We start from the raw sequence: 24,268 nt of genomic DNA on the forward strand, positions 1-24,268 counted from the left end.
TACATCCTTAGACATAGCATCAATGTTTTATCCCTAGTGGCAACAGCACAACACAACCTTAGAACTTTCTGTCACTGTCCCAGGTGTCAATGCAGGCATGAACCCACTATCGAGCATAAATACTCCCTCTTGGAGTTACAAGCATCTACTTGGCCAGAGCATCTACTAGTAACGGAGAGCATGCAAGATCATAAACAACACATAGATATAACTTTGATAATCAACATAACAAGTATTCTCTATTCATCGGATCCCAACAAACGCAACATATAGAATTACAGATAGATGATCTTGATCATGTTAGGCAGCTCACAAGATCCGACAATGATAGCACAATGGGGAGAAGACATCCATCTAGCCTCACACATCACACCGGAGGCGACCATGGCGGCGTAGAGTCCTCCGGGAGATGATTCCCCTCTCCGGCAGGGTGCCGGAGGCGATCTCCTGGATCCCCCGAGATGGGATCGGCGTTGGCGGCGTCTCTGGAAGGTTTTCCGTATCATGGTTCTCGGTACTGGGGGTTTCGTCACGGAGGCTTTAAGTAGGCGGAAGGGCAAGTCAGGAGGGGGCACAGGGGCCCCACACCATAGGCCGGCGCGGCCAAGGGGGGGGGGGCCGCGCCGCCCTAGGGTTTGGGCACCCTGTGGCCCCACTTCGTTTCGTCTTCGGACTTCTGGAAGCTTCGTGGCAAAATAGGCCCCTGGGCGTTGATTTCGTCCAATTCCGAGAATATTTCCTTACTAGGATTTCTGAACCCAAAAACAGCAGAAAACAGCAACTGGCACTTCGGCATCTTGTTAATAGGTTAGTTCCAGAAAATGCACGAATATGACATAAAGTGTGCATAAAACATGTAGATAACATCAATAATGTGGCATGGAACATAAGAAATTATCGATACGTTGGAGACGTATCAGCATCCCCAAGCTTAGTTCTGCTCGTCCCGAGCAGGTAAAACGATAACACAGATAATTTCTGGAGTGACATGCCATCATAATCTTGATCATACTATTTGTAAAGCATATGTAGTGAATGCAGCGATCAAAACAATGTATATGACATGAGTAAACAAGTGAATCATAAAGCAAAGACTTTTCATGAATAGCACTTCAAGACAAGCATCAATAAGTCTTGCATAAGAGTTAACTCATAAAGCAATAATTCAAAGTAAAGGCATTGAAGCAACACAAAAGAAGATTAAGTTTCAGCGGTTGCTTTCAACTTGTAACATGTATATCTCATGGATATTGTCAACATAGAGTAATATAATAAGTGCAATAAGCAAGTATGTATGAATCAATGCACAGTTCACACAAGTGTTTGCTTCTTGAGGTGGAGAGAAATGGGTGAACTGACTCAACATTGAAAGTAAAAGAATTGTCCTCCATAGAGGAAAAGCATCGATTGCTATATTTGTGCTAGAGCTTTGATTTTGAAAACAAGAAACAATTTTGTCAACGGTAGTAATAAAGCATATATATCATGTAAATTATATCTTACAAGTTGCAAGCCTCATGCATAGTGTACTAATAGTGCCCGCACCTTGTCCTAATTAGCTTGGACTACCGGATCATCACAATGCACATGTTTTGACCAAGTGTCACAAAGGGGTACCTCTATGCACTTTGTACAAAGGTCTAAGGAGAAAGCTCGCATTGGATTTCTCGCTATTGATTATTCTTCAACTTAGACATCCATACCGGGACAACATAGACAACAGATAATGGACTCCTCTTTTATGCATAAGCATGTAACAACAATTAATAATTTTCTCATTTGAGATTGAGGATATATGTCCAAAACTGAAACTTCCACCATGGATCATGGCTTTAGTTAGCGGCCCAATGTTCTTCTCTAACAATATGCATGCTTAACCATAAGGTGGTAGATCGCTCTTACTTCAGACAAGACGGACATGCATAGCAACTCACATGAAATTCAACAAAGAGTAGTTGATGGCGTCCCCAGTGAACATGGTTATCACACAACAAGCAACTTATTAAGAGATAAAGTGCATAATTACATATTCAATACCACAATAGTTTTTAAGCTATTTGTCCCATGAGCTATATATTGCAAAGGTGAATGATGGAATTTTAAAGTTAGCACTCAAGCAATATACTTTGGAATGGCGGAAAATACCATGTAGTAGGTAGGTATGGTGGACACAAATGGCATAGTGGTTGGCTCAAGTATTTTGGATGCATGAGAAGTATTCCCTCTCGATACAAGGTTTAGGCTAGCAAGGCTTATTTGAAACAAACACAAGGATGAACCGGTGTAGCAAAACTCACATAAAAGACATATTGAAAACATTATAAGACTCTACACCGTCTTCCTTGTTGTTCAAACTCAATACTAGAAATTATCTAGACCTTAGAGAAACCAAATATGCAAACCAAATTTTAGCATGCTCTATGTATTTCTTCATTAATGGGTGCAAAGCATATGATGCAAGAGCTTAATCATGAGCACAACAATTGCCAAGTATCACATTACCCAAGACATTTATAGCAATTACTACATGTATCATTTTCCAATTCCAACCATATAACAATTTAACGAAGGAGAAACTTCGCCATGAATACTATGAGTAGAAACCAAGGACATACTTGTCCATATGCTACAGCGGAGCATGTCTCTCTCCCATAAGGTGAATGCTAGGATCCATTTTATTCAAACAAAACAAAAAACAAAAACAAACCGACGCTCCAAGCAAAAGCACATAAGATGTGATGGAATAAAAATATAGTTTCAGGGGAGGAACCTGATAATGTTGTCGATGAAGAAGGGGATGCCTTGGGCATCCCCAAGCTTAGACGCTTGAGTCTTCTTAATATATGCAGGGGTGAACCACCGGGGCATCCCCAAGCTTAGAGCTTTCACTCTCCTTGATCATGTTGCATCATACTCCTCTCTTGATCCTTGAAAACTTCCTCCACACCAAACTGGAAACAACTCATTAGAGGGTTAGTGCACAATAAAAATTAACATATTCAGAGGTGACACAATCATTCTTAACACTTCTGGACATTTGATACGTCTCCGACGTATCGATAATTTCTTATGTTCCATGCCACATTATTGATGTTATCTACATGTTTTATGCACACTTTATGTCATATTCATGCATTTTCTGGAACTAACCTATTAACAAGATGCCGAAGTGCCAGTTGCTGTTTTCTGCTGTTTTTGGTTTCAGAAATCCTAGTAAGGAAATATTCTCGGAATTGGACGAAATCAAAGCCCAGGGGCATATTTTTCCACGAAGCTTCCAGAAGTCCGAAGGAGAGACGAAGAGGGGCCACGGAGGGGCCACACTATAGGGCGGCGCGGCCCCCCCCCTTGGCCGCGCCAGCCTGTGGTGTGGGGCCCCCGTGCCGCCTCTTGACCTGCCCTTCCGCCTATAAAAAGTCTCCGTGACGAAACCCCCAGTACCGAGAGCCACGATACGGAAAACCTTCCAGAGACGCCGCCGCCGTCGATCCCATCTCGGGGGATCCAGGAGATCGCCTCCGGCACCCTGCCGGAGAGGGGAATCATCTCCCGGAGGACTCTACGCCGCCATGGTCGCCTCCGGTGTGATGTGTGAGTAGTCTACCCCTGGACTATGGGTCCATAGCAGTAGCTAGATGGTTGTCTTCTCCCCATTGTGCTATCATTGTCGGATCTTGTGAGCTGCCTAACATGATCAAGATCATCTATCTGTAATTCTATATGTTGCGTTTGTTGGGATCCGATGAATAGAGAATACTTGTTATGTTGATTATCAAAGCTATGCTTATGTGTTGTTTATGATCTTGCATGCTCTCCGTTATTAGTAGATGCTTTGGCCAAGTTGATGCTAGTAACTCCAAGAGGGAGTATTTATGCTCGATAGTGGGTTCATGCCTCCGTGAATCTGGAGGAGTGACAAGAACCACTAAGGTTATGGATGTGCTGTTGCCACTAGGGATAAAACATTAGTGCTATGTTCAAGGATGTAGTCACTAGTTACATTACGCGCAATACTTAATGCAATTGTCTGTTGTTAGCAACTTAATACTGGAGGGGGTTCGGATGATAACCTGAAGGTGGACTTTTTAGGCATAGATGCATGCTGGATGGCGGTCTATGTACTTTGTCGTAATGCCCAATTAAATCTCACTATACTCATCATGATATGTATGTGCATGGTCATGCTCTCTTTATTTGTCAATTGCCCAACTGTAATTTGTTCACCCAACATGCTGTTCGTCTTATGGGAGAGACACCTCTAGTGAACTGTGGACCCCGGTCCAATTCTCTTTACTGAAATACAATCTACTGCAATACTTGTTCTACTGTTTTCTGCAAACAATCATCTTCCACACAATACGATTAACTCTTTGTTACAGCAAGCCGGTGAGATTGACAACCTCACTGTTTCGTTGGGGCAAAGTATTTTGGTTGTGTTGTGCAGGTTCCACGTTGGCGCCAGAATCACTGGTGTTGCGCCGCACTACATCTCGCCGCCATCAACCTTCAACGTGCTTCTTGACTCCTACTGGTCCGATTAAACCTTGGTTTCTTACTGAGGGAAACTTGCCGCTGTGCGCATCACACCTTCCTCTTGGGGTTCCCAACGGACGTGCCAACCACACGCATCAAGCAAATTTCTGGCGCCGTTGCCGGGGAGATCAAGACACGCTGCAAGGGGAGTCTCCACTTCTCAATCTCTTTACTTTGTTTTTGTCTTGCTTAGTTTTATTTACTACTTTGTTTGCTGCACTAAATCAAAATACAAAAAAATTAGTTGCTAGTTTTACTTTATTTGCTATCTTGTTTTCCATATTAAAAACACACAAAAATTAGTTACTTGTTTTACTTTACTTAATATCATGCATGTTTTTATTTCACTAGTTAAGCATAATGGAAAACAACAAAAATATGAGAGATCTTTATGAACTCTATCTTGAATTAGGACATGATGTGTTTGAAGAGAGAATTAAAAAAACCATGGAACTTTATATGCATGCTAATGGGAATGTTATTACTATGAATGATTTGAACACCATTGTTGCTAATGCTATGGAAAATTCTAAGCTTGGGGAAGCTGGCTCTGATGAGCATGATCTTTTTAGTCCCCCAAACATTGAGGAGAAAATTTTCTTTTATGATTACAATATGCCTCCTATATATGATGATAGCCACTTTGTTGAATTTGCTCCCGCTACAACTAATAAAATTGATTATGCCTATGTGGAGAGTAATAATTTTATGCATGAGACTCATGATAAGAATGCTTTATGTGATAGTTATATTGTTGAGTTTGCTCATGATGCTACTGAAAGTTATTATGAGAGAGGAAAATATGGTTGTAGAAATTTTCATGTTACTAAAACACCTCTCTATGTGCTGAAATTTTTGAAACTACACTTGTTTTATCTTCCTGATCTTGTCACTTTGCTTTTCATGAATTTATTTGTGTACAAGATTCCTTTTCATAGGAAGCATGTTAGGCTTAAATTTGTTTTGAATTTGCCTCTTGATGCTCTCTTTTGCTTCAAATACTATTTCTTGCGAGTGCATCATTAAAACTGCTGAGCCCATCTTAATGGCTATAAAGAAAGAACTTCTTGGGAGATAACCCATGTGTTATTTACCTACATTACTTTGTTTTTATTTTGTGTCTTGGAAGTTGTTTACTACTGTAGCAACCTCTCCTTATCTTAGTTTTGTGTTTTGTTGTGCCAAGTTAAGCCGTTGATAGAAAAGTAAGTACTAGATTTGGATTACTGCACAGTTCCAGATTTCTTTGCTGTCACGAATCTGGGTCCACCTCCCTGTAGGAAGCGCAGAAAATTAAGCCAATTTACGTGCATGATCCTCAGATATGTACGCAACTTTCATTCAATTTGAGCATTTTCATTTGAGCAAGTCTGTTGCCATTTTAAAATTCGTCAATACGAACTGTTCTGTTTTGACAGATTCTGCCTTTTATTTCGCATTGCCTCTTTCGCTATGTTGGATGAATTTCTTTGATCCATTAATGTCCAGTAGCATTATGCAATGTCCAGAAGTGTTAAGAATGATTGTGTCACCTCTGAATATGTCAATTTATAATGTGCACTAACCCTCTAATGAGTTGTTTCGAGTTTGGTGTGGAGGAAGTTTTCAAGGATCAAGAGAGGAGTATGATGCAACATGATCAAGGAGAGTGAAAGCTCTAAGCTTGGGGATGCCCCGGTGGTTCACCCCTGCATATATCAAGAAGACTCAAGCGTCTAAGCTTGGGGATGCCCAAGGCATCCCCTTCTTCATCGACAACATTATCAGGTTCCTCCCCTGAAACTATATTTTTATTCCATCACATCTTATGTGCTTTTTCTTGGAGCGTCGGTTTGTTTTTGTTTTTGTTTTGTTTGAATAAAATGGATCCTAGCATTCACTTTATGGGAGAGAGACACGCTCCGCTGTAGCATATGGACAAGTATGTCCTTGGTATCTACTCATAGTATTCATGGCGAAGTTTCTCCTTCGTTAAATTGTTATATGGTTGGAATTGGAAAATGATACATGTAGTAATTGCTATTAATGTCTTGGGTAATGTGATACTTGGCAATTGTTGTGCTCATGATTAAGCTCTTGCATCATATGCTTTGCACCCATTAATGAAGAAATACATAGAGCATGCTAAAATTTGGTTTGCATATTTGGTTTCTCTAAGGTCTAGATAATTTCTAGTATTGAGTTTGAACAACAAGGAAGACGGTGTAGAGTCTTATAATGTTTTCAATATGTCTTTTATGTGAGTTTTGCTGCACCGGTTCATCCTTGTGTTTGTTTCAAATAAGCCTTGCTAGCCTAAACCTTGTATCGAGAGGGAATACTTCTCATGCATCCAAAATACTTGAGCCAACCACTATGCCATTTGTGTCCACCATACCTACCTATACTACATGGTATTTTTCCGCCATTCCAAAGTAAATTGCTTGAGTGCTACCTTTAAAATTCCATCATTCACCTTTGCAATATATAGCTCATGGGACAAATAGCTTAAAAACTATTGTGGTATTGAATATGTCATTATGCACTTTATCTCTTATTAAGTTGCTTGTTGTGCGATAACCATGTTCACTGGGGACGCCATCAACTTTTCATTGGTTGAATTTCATGTGAGTTGCTATGCATGTTCGTCTTGTCTGAAGTAAGAGAGATCTACCACCATAGGGTTAAGCATGCATATGTTAGAGAAGAACATTGGGCCGCTAACTAAAGCCATGCTCCATGGTGGAAGTTTCAGTTTTGGACAATAATCCTCAAATCTCAAATGAGAAAATTATTAATTGTTGTTATATGCTTATGCATAAAAGAGGAGTCCATTATCTGTTGTCTGTGTTGTCCCGGTATGGATGTCTAAGTTGAAGAATAATCAATAGCGAGAAATCCAATGCGAGCTTTCTCCTTAGACCTTTGTACAGGCGGCATAGAGGTACCCCTTTGTGACACTTGGTAAAAACAATGCATTGTGATGATCCGGTAGTCCAAGCTAATTAGGACAAGGTGCGGGCACTATTAGTACGCTATGCATGAGGCTTGCAACTTATTAGATATAATTTACATGATGCATATGCTTTATTACTACCGTTGACAAAATTGTTTCATGTTTTCAAAATCAAAGCTCTAGCACAAATATAGCAATCGATGCTTTTCCTCTATGGAGGACCATTCTTTTACTTTCAATGTTGAGTCAGTTCACCTATTTCTCTCCACCTCAAGAAGCAAACACTTGTGTGAACTGTGCATTGATTCCTACATACTTGCTTATTGCACTTATTATACTACTCTATGTTGACAATATCCATGAGATATACATGTTACAAGTTGAAAGCAACCGCTGAAACTTAATCTTCTTTTGTGTTGCTTCAATATCTCTACTTTGAATTATTGCTTTATGAGTTAACTCTTATGCAAGACTTATTGATGCTTGTCTTGAAGTGCTATTCATGAAAAGTCTTTGCTATATGATTCACTTGTTTACTCATGTCATATACATTGTTTAGATCGCTGCATTCACTACATATGCTTTACAAATAGTATGATCAAGATTATGATGGAATGTCACTCAGAAATTATACGTATTTATCGTTTTACCTACTGGACGACAGAACTAAGCTTGGGGATGCTGATACGTCTCCGACGTATCGATAATTTCTTATGTTCCATGCCACATTATTGATGTTATCTACATGTTTTATGCACACTTTATGTCATATTCGTGCATTTTACGGAACTAACCTATTAACAAGATGCCGAAGTGCCGATTCTTTGTTCTGCTGTTTTTGGTTTCAGAAATCCTAGTAAGGAAATATTCTCGGAATTGGACGAAATCAAAGCCCGGGGGCCTATTTTTCCACGAAGCTTCCGAAGTCCGAAGGAGAGACGAAGAGGGGCCACGGAGGGGCCACACTATAGGCGGCGCGGCCCCCTTGGCCGCACCGGCCTGTGGTGTGGGGCCCCGTGCCGCCTCTTGACCTGCCCTTCCACCTATAAAAAGTCTCCGGGACGAAACCCCCCGTACCGAGAGCCACGATACGGAAAACCTTACTGAGACGCCGCCGCCGCCGATCCCATCTCGGGGGATCCAGGAGATCGCCTCCGGCACCCTGCCGGAGAGGGGAATCATCTCCCGGAGGACTCTACGCCGCCATGGTCGCCTCCGGTGTGATGTGTGAGTAGTCTACCCCTGGACTATGGGTCCATAGCAGTAGCTAGATGGTTGTCTTCTCCCCATTGTGCTATCATTGTCGGATCTTGTGAGCTGCCTAACATGATCAAGATCATCTATCTGTAATTCTATATGTTGCGTTTGTTGGGATCCGATGAATAGAGAATACTTGTTATGTTGATTATCAAAGCTATGCTTATGTGTTGTTTATGATCTTGCATACTCTCCGTTATTAGTAGATGCTTTGGCCAAGTTGATGCTAGTAACTCCAAGAGGGAGTATTTATGCTCGATAGTGGGTTCATGCCTCCGTGAATCTGGAGGAGTGACAAGAACCACTAAGGTTATGGATGTGCTGTTGCCACTAGGGATAAAACATTAGTGCTATGTTCAAGGATGTAGTCACTAGTTACATTACGCGCAATACTTAATGCAATTGTCTGTTGTTAGCAACTTAATACTGGAGGGGGTTCGGATGATAACCTGAAGGTGGACTTTTTAGGCATAGATGCATGCTGGATGGCGGTCTATGTACTTTGTCGTAATGCCCAATTAAATCTCACTATACTCATCATGATATGTATGTGCATGGTCATGCTCTCTTTATTTGTCAATTGCCCAACTGTAATTTGTTCACCCAACATGCTGTTCGTCTTATGGGAGAGACACCTCTAGTGAACTGTGGACCCCGGTCCAATTCTCTTTACTGAAATACAATCTACTGCAATACTTGTTCTACTGTTTTCTGCAAACAGTCATCTTCCACACAATACGGTTAACTCTTTGTTACAGCAAGCCAGTGAGATTGACAACCTCACTGTTTCGTTGGGGCAAAGTATTTTGGTTGTGTTGTGCAGGTTCCACGTTGGCGCCGGAATCACTGGTGTTGCGCCGTACTACATCTCGCCGCCATCAACCTTCAACGTGCTTCTTGACTCCTACTGGTCCGATTAAACCTTGGTTTCTTACTGAGGGAAACTTGCCGCTGTGCGCATCACACCTTCCTCTTGGGGTTCCCAACGGACGTGCCAACCACACGCATCAACATTGCATAATGCTACTGGACATTAATGGATCAAAGAAATTCATCCAACATAGCAAAAGAGGCAATGCGAAATAAAAGGCAGAATCTGTCAAAACAGAACAGTTCGTATTGACGAATTTTAAAATGGCACCAGACTTGCTCAAATGAAAATGCTCAAATTGAATGAAAGTTGCGTACATATCTGAGGATCATGCACGTAAATTGGCATAATTTTCTGAGCTACCTACAGGGAGGTGGACCCAGATTCGTGACAGCAAAGAAATCTGGAACTGCGCAGTAATCCAAATCTAGTACTTACTTTTCTATCAACGGCTTTACTTGGCACAACAAAACACAAAACTAAGATAAGGAGAGGTTGCTACAGTAGTAAACAACTTCCAAGACACAAAATAAAAACAAAGTACTGTAGGTAAAAACATGGGTTGTCTCCCATAAGCGCTTTTCTTTAACGCCTTTCAGCTAGGCGCAGAAAGTGTGTATCAAGTATTATCAAAGGGTGGTGCATTCTCAGCGGGGTGCGGAGTTTTCTCAACCAGGCATAATATATTAGATACATAAGTTTTAGCATCTCCCTTTTCATTAGTCTTAGGCGTGCTACTCTCATCAAACAAATTTTCAGGAACAAGCTAAGCATAGTTATTTTCTAGTGCATCATTCATAGCTAAGAGTTTACATGGTATTGGTGCTTTGATCTCCCCACCATCATCAATATTATTAGTGTATCTTATTCTATCCATGTCCATCTTTTCAAGGAGACTAACAAAATTAGTATGATAACCAAGCATATTAAATTTAGCAAAGACCTTTCTAGCTTCTCTTGCTAGACCACCAAATTCTCTAAGAAGGGTTTCTAAAACAAAATCTTTCTTTTCCCCTTCTTCCATATCACCAAGTGTGAGAAACATGTGTTGGATTATAGGATTAAGATTAACAAATTTAGTTTCCAACAGGCGAACTAAATGCGCAGCAGCAATTTCATAAGTAGGCGCAAGGTCTACCAAGTGTCTATCTTCAAAATTTTCAATGGTACTAACATGATTGAAAAATTCTTCTATATTATTTCTCCCAACTATAGACCCACGTCCTACCGATATGTCTTTTGTGGTAAAATTAAAAGGAAACATGATGAATCAAGTAAGGTAAATGCAAGTAACTAATTTTTTTTGTGTTTTTGATATAACAAACAAGATAGCAAATAAAGTAAAACTAGCAACTAATTTTTTTGTATTTTGATTTAGTGCAGCAAACAAAGTAGTAAATAAAACTAAGCAAGACAAAAACAAAGTAAAGAGATTGAGAAGTGGAGACTCCCCTTGCAGCGTGTCTTGATCTCCCCGGCAACGGCGCCAGAAATTTAGCTTGATGGCGTGTAACTCACACGTTCGTTGGGAACCCCAAGAGGAAGGTATGATGCGCACAGCAGCAAGTTTTCCCTCAGAAAGAAACCAAGGTTTATCGAACCAGGAGGAGCCAAGAATCACGTTGAAGGTTGATGGCGGCGGGATGTAGTGCGGCGCAACACCAGGGATTCCGGCGCCAATGTGGAACCTGCACAACACAACCAAAGTACTTTGTCCCAACGAAACAGTGAGGTTGTCAATCTCACCGGCTTGCTGTAACAAAGGATTAACCGTATTGTGTGGAAGATGATTGTTTGCAGAAAACAGTAGAACAAGTATTGCAGTAGATTGTATTTCAGTAAAGAGAATTGGACCGGGGTCCACAGTTCACTAGAGGTGTCTCTCCCATAAGACAAACAGCATGTTGGGTAAACAAATTACAGTTGGGCAATTGACAAATAAAGAGGGCATGACCATGCACATACATATCATGATGAGTATAGTGAGATTTAATTGGGCATTACGACAAAGTACATAGACCGCCATCCAACTGCATCTATGCCTAAAAAGTCCACCTTCAGGTTATCATCCGAACCCCCTCCAGTATTAAGTTGCAAAGCAACAGACAATTGCATTAAGTATGGTGCGTAATGTAATCAACAACTACATCCTTAGACATAGCATCAATGTTTTATCCCTAGTGGCAACAGCACAACACAACCTTAGAACTTTCTGTCACTGTCCCAGGTGTCAATGCAGGCATGAACCCACTATCGAGCATAAATACTCCCTCTTGGAGTTACAAGCATCTACTTGGCTAGAGCATCTACTAGTAACGGAGAGCATGCAAGATCATAAACAACACATAGATATAACTTTGATAATCAACATAACAAGTATTCTCTATTCATCGGATCCCAACAAACGTAACATATAGAATTACAGATAGATGATCTTGATCATGTTAGGCAGCTCACAAGATCCGACAATGATAGCACAATGGGGAGAAGACAACCATCTAGCTACTGCTATGGACCCATAGTCCAGGGGTAGACTACTCACACATCACACCGGAGGCGACCATGGCGGCGTAGAGTCCTCCGGGAGATGATTCCCCTCTCCGGCAGGGTGCCGGAGGCGATCTCCTGGATCCCCCGAGATGGGATCGGCGTTGGCGGCGTCTCTGGAAGGTTTTCCGTATCGTGGTTCTCGGTACTGGGGGTTTCATCACGGAGGCTTTAAGTAGGCGGAAGGGCAAGTCAGGAGGGGGCACAGGGGCCCCACACCATAGGCCGGCGCGGCCAAGGGGGGGGGGGGGGCGCGCCGCCCTAGGGTTTGGGCACCCTGTGGCCCCACTTCGTTTCGTCTTCGGACTTCTGGAAGCTTCGTGGCAAAATAGGCCCCTGGGCGTTGATTTCGTCCAATTCCGAGAATATTTCCTTACTAGGATTTCTGAAACCAAAAACAACAGAAAACAAGCAATCGGCACTTCGGCATCTTGTTAATAGGTTAGTTCCAGAAAATGCACGAATATGACATAAAGTGTGCATAAAACATGTAGATAACATCAATAATGTGGAATGGAACATAAGAAATTATCGATACGTTGGAGACGTATCACTTACCTACAAGGTCTTACCATTGCCGTCCGGTCCAAGACGACTTTGCTGTTGTGATGGTGGATGAAGTGTTGAGAGATTATGAGGGGTTGGTGCTTGAGCACCCTGCAGGTGAAGATGGGGAAATCATAGAACTGGGAGAAGCCCGTAGAACCACCGTGCAATGGCGGAAGGAGGACATTGTGTTTCCAGGTGAGAAGCCACCAAGCAGGCCACCTCGTCCGCCTCCTCTGCCACCTACGCAGTCTCCTCTGCGTGATGATTCTCCTCTGCGCGATGATGATTCCCCTGTGCATGAGAAATCTCCTCCGCGTGAAAATACTCCGCCGCCTCCTCCTCCTCGTCAGGAGACTCCGCCGCCTCCACCTAAGCAAAAGAGGAAGCTAACCGCGGCACCTTGATACGTCTCCGACGTATCGATAATTTCTTATGTTCCATGCCACATTATTGATGTTACCTACATGTTTTATGCACACTTTATGTCATATTCGTGCATTTTCTGGAACTAACCTATTAACAAGATGCCGAAGTGCCAGTTCCTGTTTTCTGCTGTTTTTGGTTTCAGAAATCCTAGTAACGAAATATTCTCGGAATCGGACGAAATCAACGCCCAAGTTCCTATTTTACCCGGAAGCATCCAGAACACACGAGAACCGTCAGAGAAGGGGGACAGGGCCACCAAACCACACCCCGGCGCGGCCAGGGGGGGGGGGGGCGCCCCCCTATGGTTTGGGCAGCCCGTGGCCCCTCCGACTCCGACTCTTCGCCTATTTAAGCCGTCGTGACCTAAAACCTCGACACCAATTGACGAAACTCCAGAAAGACTCCAGGGGCGCCGCCGCCATCACGAAACTCCAATTCGGGGGACAGAACTCTGTTTCGGCAACCTGCCGGGACGGGGAATTGCCCCCGGAGCCATCTCCACCGCCGTCTTCACCGCCATCTTCACCGCCATCGCTGCCTCCATGATGAGGAGGGAGTAATCCACCCCTGAGGCTGAGGGCTTCGCTGTAGCTATGTGGTTCATCTCTCTCCCATGTACCTCAATACAATAATCTCATGAGCTGCTTTACATGATTGAGATTCATATGAGTTTTGTATCACAATTTATCTATGTGCTACTCTAGCAAAGTTATTAAAGTAGTTCTATTCCTCCTGCACGTGTGTAAAGGTGACAGTGTGTGCACCGTGTTAGTACTTGGTTTATGCTATGATCATGATCTCTTGTAGATTGCGAAGTTAACTATTGCTATGATAATATTGATGTGATCTATTCCTCCTACATATGCATGAAGGTGACAGTGTGCATGCTATGTTAGTACTTGGTTTAGTCTATTGATCTATCTTACACTATAAGGTTACTTAAACATGAGCATTATTGTGGAGCTTGTTAACTCCGGCATTGAGGGTTCGTGTAATCCTACGCAATGTGTTCATCATCCAACAAAAGTGTAGAGTATGCATTTATCTATTCTGTTATGTGATCAATGTTGAGAGTGTCCACTAGTGAAAGTGTAATCCCTAGGCCTTGTTCCTAAATACTGCTGCTATCGCTGCTTGTTTACTGTTTTACTGCGTTACCACTGCTGCAATACTACCACCATCAACTACACGCCAGCAAGCTATTTTCTGGCACCGTTGCTACTGCTCATATATATTCATACCACCTGTATTTCACTATCTCTTCGCCGAACTAGTGCACCTATTAGGTGTGTTGGGGACACAAGAGACTTCTTGCTTTGTGGTTGCAGGGTTGCATGAGAGGGATATCTTTGACCTCTTCCTCCCTGAGTTCGATAAACCTTGGGTGATCCACTTAAGGGAAAACTTGCTGCTGTTCTACAAACCTCTGCTCTTGGAGGCCCAACACTGTCTACAGGAAAAGGAGGGGGAAGTAGACATCAAGCTATTTTCTGGCGCCGTTGCCGGAGAGGAAAGGTAAAAGGTACTCACACTCCGGACCTTGGCTACCAAGCTATTTTCCGCCATTGTAAGTACTCAAAGCTATTTCCTTTAGATCCTGCAATTGCATCTTTTTGTTTCTTGTTTTACACTAGTTAGGCATAATGGAAAACAACAAAAAAATTGGTGAGCTTTTTAGTCTTTTTCCTAATTTAGAATTGTTTGATGCGAAAATTAAAAAACCTATGGAACCTTATTTGCATGTTAGTAGCGATGTTATTAGTATGAATGCAATTACTGCTAATGCTATGGAGAAGTCTAAGCTTGGGGAAGCTAGTTTTTGTGATCTTTTTAGCTTCCCATCTTTAGGGGAGAAAATTTGTTCTGATAATGCTTTATCTCCCATATGCGATAACTCTAATGATGCTTATGATATTTTGAATCCACCTGCTGAAAGTATTCCGTATAAAATACCTATGAAAATTATTGAACGTGTTATGGACAATCACTATAAAGGGGATGGAACTGTCCATCCTAGAGATCATTTACTGTTTTTGCACGAATTATGCGGGTTATTCAAGTGTGCAGGTATCTCTATGGATGAAGTGAAGAAGAAGCTATTCTCCGTTTATTTGTCCCGGTAAAGCGGCGCATTGGTATAAATTGTTGGAGAATAGACATTCTCTTGGTTGGGAGGAAATTGCATCTCTCTTTTATTCTAAATTTTATCCTCCTCATGAAGTGCATATTGATAGGAATTACATTTATAACTTTTATCCTCGTGATGGAGAGAGTATTTCTCAAGCGTGGGGGAGATTGAAGTCACTAATGCTCAAATGTCCCATTCATGAGCTTCCCCGTAATGTTATTGTTAACAATTTTTATGCGAGGCTTTCAGGACAACACAAGGACTATCTGGACGCGTGTTCGGAGGGATCTTTCACAAGCAAGGAGGTTGAAGCCAGGTGGGATCTTCTTGATCGGATTGAGGACAACGCTGAAGGATGGGAGAACGACAAAGGTAAAGAGTCAGGTATAAATTATGATTATGAATGCATTGAAGCTTTTATGGATACCGATAAATTTCGAAATATGAGTGCTACTTATGGTCTTGACTCTCAAGTTGCTGCAAATCTTTATAAAGCCTTTGCTTCTCATTTTGAATTGCCTAGGAAGAATTTTGATAAGTATCATGAACCTTTTAAAGAGGCTTGCATGAAGAATGAAATTGTTGTTAATTATTGCCATAAGCATGCTCAAACTCCTAAGAGTGCTATTTCCTATAAGCATGTTAATTTTTGTGGAATGCATAGACCTTGTGGAATTAATCAAGTCAAAGATGAATATTGCATCCATCATATTAATGAAAAAACTAGAAAGTGGTTTAGGGCTCTAGATGATCTTGGTAAAAAGGTTTGTGCCCTCTATCCTTTTATTTGTGAAGTTTGCCATGAAGTGGGTCATTTTAATTTTCAATGCTCCTCCGATGATAATTTGAACCCAATGAGTGCTGCAAATTTGTATTGTGATGATGAAATTACTCCTAATCAGCATGATGAACTTACTTTATTTTTGGGGTGTGAAGAATTATCGAGAAAAATCTCTTTGTTACATATGAGTGATCTTGATATTGATGATGTCCTGCATGGGTGTTTTTCTTATTGCATTGATAATAGCTATACAAATACTTACATACAAAATATTTTAGAAGATGACACCTTGCCAAAATATGATAGGACCGCTGTGTGTTTTCAACTAATTAATGAAAAGGAGGGATCCTCCCAAGTTTCTTCTATTGTTTCTGAAAGTAAATCAGGTTATGCGGACAAGCTACCCTTCAAGCCTCTTCCTCCTAAAGAAGGGAACGAGGAGAAGGAAGAGAAGAAGAAGAAGAAGAAGGGAACGAAGAAGAAGAAGAAGAAGAAGAAGAAGAAGGAGAATAAAAAGAAAGAGGTAACGGCGTATCCCCGCGTGAATGAGATAACGCTAAGTAAACGTAAGTATGTTGCTCCTAATGATTATTGTGATAATGAATCTGAATACGATGATCTTCCTATGCCCTTTACATACATTAGCAATCATGATTTGAATGAGCACACTACTTTTGATATTGCAAATCTCTGGGAAACTAATTCTGAAAATGATGATGATAATAATTGCCATAGTGTCAGTGCTATCCATGCTTCCTCCCAAAATGATATAGAAAGCTCTAAGCTTGGGGAAGAGGTGTTTGAAAATCCTTTTGCTACTGGTCATTATGTTCTTGATACATCTCCTTCTAATAACAATGATGGTATGGTCATAGATAAACCGACTGTGAAAGATAACTATTCTATTTCTTATGATGACACTGTGCCTCCGATCTTTGATGATTATTATAAAGAATGCTATGATATAGGTTATAATTATCCTTATGAAACTTGTCATAGTCATGATTGGATTACCAAAAACAATTCTTTTAATATGCAACTTGTTTACCATGTTCAAATTCTTGATAATAATCTTGCTCCAATTACTATTAATGAGAATAACTCTTCTTATGCCAAAATTAATGATACTTCTATGCATATGAACCATGATAAGAATGTTTTAAGTGATGGGTATATTGTGGATTTCATCAATGATGCTACTGAAAGTTATTATGAGAGAGGGAAATATGGTTATATGCATCTTAATAATATTAAGTTTCCCCTCTTTATGTTGAGAAATTTGAAGTTACTCGTGTTTTATCCTCTTATGCTTGTCACTTTGTTCTTCATGAATTCATTTGTGTACAAGATTCCTCTTCATAGGAAGCATGTTAGACTTAAATTTGTTTTGAATTTGCCTCTTGAAGCTCTCTTTTGCTTCAAATACTATTTCCCGCGAATGGATTATTAAAACTGCTGAGCCCATCTTAATGGCTATAAAGAAAGAACTTCTTGGGAGATAACCCATGTGTTATTTTGCTGCAGTACTTTGTTTTTATTTTGTGTCTTGGAAGTTGTTTACTACTGTAGCAACCTCTCCTTATCTTAGTTTTGTGTTTTATTGTGCCAAGTGAAGCCTCTAATCGAAGGTTGATACTAGATTTGGATTTCTGCGCAGAAACAGATTTCTATCTGTCACGAATCTGGGCTGTTTTCTCTGTAGAAAAATCAGAAAAATATGCCAATTTACGTGCGTGTTCCTCAGATATGTACGCAACTTTCATTAGTTTTGAGTTTTCTGATCTGAGCAACGGAAGTATTTATTAGAAATTCGTCTTTACGGACTGTTCTGTTTTGACAGATTCTGCCTTTTATTTCGCATTGCTTCTTTCGCTGTGTTGGGTGGATTTCTTTGTTCCATTACCTTCCAGTAGCTTTGAGCAATGTCCAGAAGTGTTAAAAATGATTGTATCACCTCTGAACATGTGAGTTTTTGATTATGTACTAACCCCTTTAATGAAGTTTATGAGAAGTTTGGTGTGAAGGAAGTTTTCAAGGGTCAAGAGAGGAGGATGATATACTATGATCTAGAAGAGTGAAAGCTCTAAGCTTGGGGATGCCCCGGTGGTTCACCCCTGCATATATCAAGAAGACTCAAGCGTCTAAGCTTGGGGATGCCCAAGGCATCTCCTTCTTCATCGACAAATTATCAGGTTCCTTCTCTTGAAACTATATTTTTATTCGGTCACATCTTATGTGCTTTACTTGGAGCGTCTGTATGCTTTTATTTTTGTTTGTGTTTGAATAAATTGGATTACATCATGCTTGTGTGGGAGAGAGACACGCTCCGCTGTTGCATATGAACACATGTGTTCTTAGCTTTTAGTATTCATGGCGAAGTTTCTTCTTCGTTAAATTGTTATATGGTTGGAATTGGAAAATGATACATGTAGTAATTGCTATTAATGTCTTGGGTAATGTGATACTTGGCAACTGTTGTGCTCATGTTTAAGCTCTTGCATCATATGCTTTGCACCCATTAATGAAGAAATACATAGAGCATGCTAAAATTTGGTTTGCATATTTGGTTTCTCTAAGGTCTAGATAATTTCTAGTATTGAGTTTGAACAACAAGGAAGACGGTGTAGAGTCTTATAATGTTTTCAATATGTCTTTTATGTGAGTTTTGCTGCACCGGTTCATCCTTGTGTTTGTTTCAAATAAGCCTTGCTAGCCTAAACCTTGTATCGAGAGGGAATACTTCTCATGCATCCAAAATACTTGAGCCAACCACTATGCCATTTGTGTCCACCATACCTACCTACTACATGGTATTTTCCGCCATTCCAAAGTAAATTGCTTGAGTGCTACCTTTAAAAATTCCATCATTCACCTTTGCAATATATAGCTCATGGGACAAATAGCTTAAAAACTATTGTGGTATTGAATATGTACTTATGCACTTTATCTCTTATTAAGTTGCTTGTTGTGCGATAACCATGTTCACTGGGGACGCCATCAACTATTCTTTGTTGAATTTCATGTGAGTTGCTATGCATGTTCGTCTTGTCTGAAGTAAGAGAGATCTACCACCTTATGGTTAAGCATGCGTATTGTTAGAGAAGAACATTGGGCCGTTAACTAAAGCCATGATCCATGGTGGAAGTTTCAGTTTTGGACATATATCCTCAATCTCATATGAGAAGAATTATTAATTGTTGTCACATGCTTATGCATAAAAGAGGAGTCCATTATCTGTTGTCTATGTTGTCCCGGTATGGATGTCTAAGTTGAGAATAATCAATAGCGAGAAATCCAATGCGAGCTTTCTCCTTAGATCTTTGTACAGGCGGCATAGAGGTACCCCTTTGTGACACTTGGTAAAAACATGTGCATTGTGATGATCCGGTAGTCCAAGCTAATTAGGACAAGGTGCGGGCACTATTAGTATACTATGCATGAGGCTTGCAACTTATAAGATATAATTTACATGATACATATGCTTTATTACTACCGTTGACAAAATTGTTTCATGTTTTCAAAATAAAAGCTCCAGCACAAATATAGCAATCGATGCTTTCCTCTTCAAAGGACCATTCTTTTACTTTTATTGTTGAGTCAGTTCACCTATCTCTCTCTACCTCAAGAAGCAAACATTTGTGTGAACTGTGCATTGATTCTTACATACTTGCTTATTGCATTTGTTATATTGCTTTGCATTGACAACTATCCATGAGATATATATGTTACAAGTTGAAAGCAACCGCTGAAACTTAATCTTCCATTGTGTTGCTTCAATGTCTCTACTATGAATTTATTGCTTTATGAGTTAACCCTTATGCAAGACTTATTGATGCTTGTCTTGAAAGTACTATTCATGAAAAGTCTTTGCTATATGATTCAATTGTTTACTCATGTCATATACATTGTTTTGATCGCTGCATTCACTACATATGCTTTACAAATAGTATGATCAAGGTTATGATGGCATGTCACTCCAGAAATTATCTGTGTTATCGTTTTACCTGCTCGGGACGAGCAGAACTAAGCTTGGGGATGCTGATACGTCTCCGACGTATCAATAATTTCTTATGTTCCATGCCACATTATTGATGTTACCTACATGTTTTATGCACACTTTATGTCATATTCGTGCATTTTCTGGAACTAACCTATTAACAAGATGCCGAAGTGCCGCCTCTGTTTCTGCTGTTTTTGGTTTCAGAAATCCTAGTAACAAAATATTCTCGGAATCGGACGAAATCAACGCCCAAGTTCCTATTTTACCCGGAAGCATCCAGAACACACGAGAACCGTCAGAGAAGGGGGACAGGGCCACCAAACCACACCCCGGCGCGGCCAGGGGGGGGCGCCCCCCTATGGTTTGGGCAGCCCGTGGCCCCTCCGACTCCGACTCTTCGCCTATTTAAGCCGTCGTGACCTAAAACCTCGACACCAATTGACGATACTCCAGAAAGACTCCAGGGGCGCCGCCGCCATCGCGAAACTCCAATTCGGGGGACAGAACTCTGTTTCGGCACCCTGCCGGGACGGGGAATTGCCCCCGGAGCCATCTCCACTGCCGTCTTCACCGCCATCTTCACCGCCATCGCTGCCTCCATGATGAGGAGGGAGTAATCTACCCCTGAGGCTGAGGGCTTTGCTGTAGCTGTGTGGTTCATCTCTCTCCCATGTACCTCAATACAACAATCTCATGAGCTGCTTTACATGATTGAGATTCATATGAGTTTTGTATCACAATTTATCTATGTGCTACTCTAGCAAAGTTATTAAAGTAGTTCTATTCCTCCTGCACGTGTGTAAATGTGACAGTGTGTGCACCGTGTTAGTACTTGGTTTATGCTATGATCATGATCTCTTGTAGATTGCGAAGTTAACTATTGCTATGATAATATTGATGTGATCTATTCCTCCTACATATGCATGAAGGTGATAGTGTGCATGCTATGTTAGTACTTGGTTTAGTCTATTGATCTATCTTACACTATAAGGTTACTTAAACATGAGCATTATTGTGGAGCTTGTTAACTCCGGCATTGAGGGTTCGTGTAATCCTACGCAATGTGTTCATCATCCAACAAAAGTGTAGAGTATGCATTTATCTATTCTGTTATGTGATCAATGTTGAGAGTGTCCACTAGTGAAAGTGTAATCCCTAGGCCTTGTTCCTAAATACTGCTGCTATCGCTGCTTGTTTACTGTTTTACTGCGTTACCACTGCTGCAATACTACCACCATCAACTACACGCCAGCAAGCTATTTTCTGGCACCGTTGCTACTGCTCATATATATTCATACCACCTGTATTTCACTATCTCTTCGCCGAACTAGTGCACCTATTAGGTGTGTTGGGGACACAAGAGACTTCTTCCTTTGTGGTTGCAGGGTTGCATGAGAGGGATATCTTTGACCTCTTCCTCCCTGAGTTCGATAAACCTTGGGTGATCCACTTAAGGGAAAACTTGCTGCTGTTCTACAAACCTCTGCTCTTGGAGGCCCAACACTGTCTACAGGAAAAGGAGGGGGAAGTAGACATCACACCTCCTACATCGCCGAAGAGATCATCAACTCCGATGAGGGCACAGACTCCATAGTTGTTACCACATGAGCAGACTGAAGAGCAAAAGGCGTTTCTTGCTGACATAGGCATCCCAAATGGGCCTGCCGAATATAGTACCCGGGGTTTACTGAAGGCCCACTACACGAAGAATAAGAAGATTCGAGAGCCCAAGATGTATTTAAGGAAAAGATAGAGTTGTAATAGGAAGTGTTATTTGTAATCTGGCGGGATGAGTTAGAAACCGTCCCGGACTCTGTAAACTTGTATAGCACGAATCCCTCGGCTCCACCTCCTATATATAAAGGGGGAGTCGAGGGACGAAGAATCAATCGAATCATTGTCTGCAAACCCTAGTTTTCATAATCGTCGAGTACTTTTCGGCTGAAACCTTCGAGATCTACTTACCCTCTACTTCTAACTAAACCCTAGCCTACAATCCATAGGCATTGACAAGTTGATACCTTGTCAATTGGCGCCGTCTGTGGGAACTAGAGGCGTAAGGAGCTGATCTCGATGGCACGTTCAGGATCTTCGACATCGTCAACTGCAAGCAACACAATGGATCGAGGTAAACAGATCGCTGCTGGTCTTGTCGATTTTGTTCCTCACCCACCCTCCCGTTTGGATGCATATGCGTATCTGGTGGAGCCCATGGAGATGACGTTCGGAAGGTTTCACTTTCGCGTCGAGAAGGAAGGATCGTATCGTGTTGAGATTCCGATTTCGTCGGGATCGTCGGTGGTCGATTCCGATTTTTCAAACTATGCATCGTCCATCGAGTCAGGAGAAGAAGAAACCTCGGCGACACGCTACGTCAGCACCAGAGCAAGAGAGAAACTCGCCAAGATCTTCAACGACATGTCGTTTGAGTCATCTGCGGACTCATATATAAGCGATGGCTCAAGCGATGTCGACAGTTACGACTTCGTCGACAAATCTCTGACAGTGGGCAAGGTCTTCATCAATCTCAACGATGATGTCACCAAACCCAACGTAGATCTGAGTACAAAGTATCATCAGATTTACTCCATTGAAGATCAAGAGGAAACATCTGAGGCTTTCGACAGTCTGGGAAATCCATACGTCGATCCCTCCAATCTGCGACAAGGCCTGGGCAACAAATACGTCGGGCCAGAGCCGCGAGATAGAGTTCAACTTTCACAAGCAGCGTGGGACAGAGCTGCGAGAGCTATGAACGGCACAGAACCAATGGCTACCACAGCCACACCAGAAGAATTGCAAGCATATCAATATAGGCTCGCACGAGCTGCCAGGGAATTGGAAAAACAGACAGCTGAGTTGAACAGGAGAAAGGAGGCAGCTTCTGCATCCGGCGGAGAAGGGCAGATCTAAGTCGACAATCTAGAACTACGGGTGATAGCCATCGGGAGGCGCGGAACAGAGCAAGATCAAGGCTGCAACACATACCCGAAGCAGAAAGAGAACACTTGGTCCAAAACCTCGACATGTCCTTTATGTCGATAGATACAAGAGGAAACATCATCCCTAAGACACCAGAGGCTGGGTATATGGCGACACATGCTTTTATCCTTGCATCTAAACCACCTCCAGGGGATCCAAGGGAAACACTGTATAATATGGCGGTAGCAGGAGTTGGAGCTATGGGGACAGCGTTTGTATCAACGCCTCCCGAAGGAGCGGCAAGGCAAAATAGTCCACGACCCGCGGCAGCAATAAAGACAGAAAGACTCGAAGGGCCAAGTGGAGCAAGAGACACAGCAGCACAAGCAAGAGTCAATAGAGCGCGGCAGAGCAGAAGGGATCATCGGCAATCCCCAGAACTTAACGACGAAGATATGTGCGGCTTACCATGCTTCACGAGGAGAGTCCGAAAAACTCGAGTCCCTTCAGGATTCAAGTTACCCGATAATTTCAAGAAGTTCGACGGCCTTCAAGATCCATAGGATTGGCTAGTCGACTATCTGGAGACGGTGAAGCTGACAGGAGGAACTAGGGCAACAGCCATGCAAAGCATCCAGGTGCACTTGAGTGGAGCCGCACGATCGTGGATAAAGAAACTCGCTCCAGGATCCATCGACAGCTGGGAAAGTTTCGAGGACATGTTCGTCAAGAACTTCAGATCCACGTGCAAAAAACCCGCGTCGTTAGAGGAGTTGAGAGCGTGTCGACAAAAACCAGATGAGCCAATGAGAAAGTACATCCAGAGGTGGAATATCATCAAAAACTCGGCAGAAAATATATCTGACGAGAGAGCAATAGATGCGTTTGTCGCAGGAGTCAGGCGTGGAGATTTTGTCGAGGACTTGGGAAGGACCAACCCAAAGACAGTATCCGCGTTAATGGAGATAGCAAATAAATGGGCAGATGGAGAAGACGCTGTTCATAACAAACGACACAGGTCGCCAGAGGAGGACCGCGGTCGAAACTATCAACCGAGGCGAAGATTTCCTCGGACGTACCAGAACTACGATGCCCCAGGACAAATTTCGGCAGGTTTTCGGACAAATACAGGAGGAAGCAACAGAGATGATTACCAGAGAAGCAGTGAACAGCGAGGTGATAACAGGGATGATTCACGCAACAGGCAAAATAGCGGGCCTAGGTTCCCAAGACCTTTCGTGTCCCCTGAAGAGATGATGAACGGACCGTGCCAGATGCATTTTTTCCTCGACAGCAACGGCAAAAGACAGTCAGGGCAC

The sequence above is a fragment of the Lolium perenne genome, chromosome 5 (genome assembly GCF_019359855.2).
Source record: "Lolium perenne isolate Kyuss_39 chromosome 5, Kyuss_2.0, whole genome shotgun sequence".
Classification (NCBI taxonomy): Eukaryota; Viridiplantae; Streptophyta; class Magnoliopsida; order Poales; family Poaceae; genus Lolium; species Lolium perenne.